This window comes from Acanthisitta chloris, unplaced genomic scaffold (assembly GCF_000695815.1).
Source record: "Acanthisitta chloris isolate BGI_N310 unplaced genomic scaffold, ASM69581v1 scaffold4979, whole genome shotgun sequence".
NCBI lineage: Eukaryota > Metazoa > Chordata > Aves > Passeriformes > Acanthisittidae > Acanthisitta > Acanthisitta chloris.
The window spans coordinates 13,011-13,832 of record NW_008689655.1 but is presented as its reverse complement, the minus strand read 5'-3'; the positions used below and the strand labels follow the sequence as shown (position 1 = coordinate 13,832).

Genomic DNA, 822 nt, shown 5'->3' with positions numbered 1-822 from the left:
AGGAGCTCCAGGGGACGGGAGAGACGGGAGAGGGTTGTTTCCCACCCCCCGCAGCGGCTCCATCCCGCTCGCAGCGCACTCAGCGATGCCACTCGCTCAGCACCTCCCTGTGCGTTCGCAGGTGAGCGAGAGACCCCCGCGGGACTGGGGGAACAGCAGAGCACCATGGCACACTCCATCTCAGCCTTCCAGGCTGCCTACATCTCCATCGAAGTGCTCATCGCTCTGGTGTCGGTGCCGGGCAATATCTTGGTCATTTGGGCTGTGAAGATGAACCAGGCACTGCGAGATGCCACTTTCTGCTTCATCGTCTCGCTGGCAGTGGCCGACGCGGCCGTGACGTGGCCGGGGGGGCTCTGGTCATCCCCCTGGCCATTATCATCAACATCGGACCCCAGACGGAGTTTTACAGCTGCCTCATGGTGGCGTGTCCCGTCCTCATCCTCACCGAGAGCTCCATCCTGGCACTCCTGGCCATCGCCGTGGATCGATACCTGCGAGTCAAGATCCCTGTCAGGTAGGGAAACGCGTCGGGACCAGCTCTGCTGTGCAAGTGATTATGTCCCAAACTCTTGGAGAAGCACTAGGAGAAAGGTCTTCACACTGCTGTCCCGGGCACATTGCAGCAGCAATCAGGGCAGGCTGGGCTGGGGCAGGTCCTGGAGCCTCCAGCAGTTTCTTTGGGGGGTTCAGGGGGTGCTGGGTGTGCAGCATCACATTGTCCAGCAGGGCAGGACAGTCCCTCACAGGATCCCCCTGGCCAGGACAAAGTGTGTCCCCACACATGTGATAGTCCTGTGCTGTGGTGCTCCAGGGAGTGGA

General features: G+C 61.3%; 1 pseudogene; it reads left to right on the top strand.

Moving 5' to 3' along the window:
- The first annotated feature begins 165 nt into the window (after positions 1 to 165).
- Positions 166 to 521, top strand: LOC103808688 (annotated as a pseudogene).
- The last annotated feature ends 301 nt before the right edge of the window (positions 522 to 822 follow it).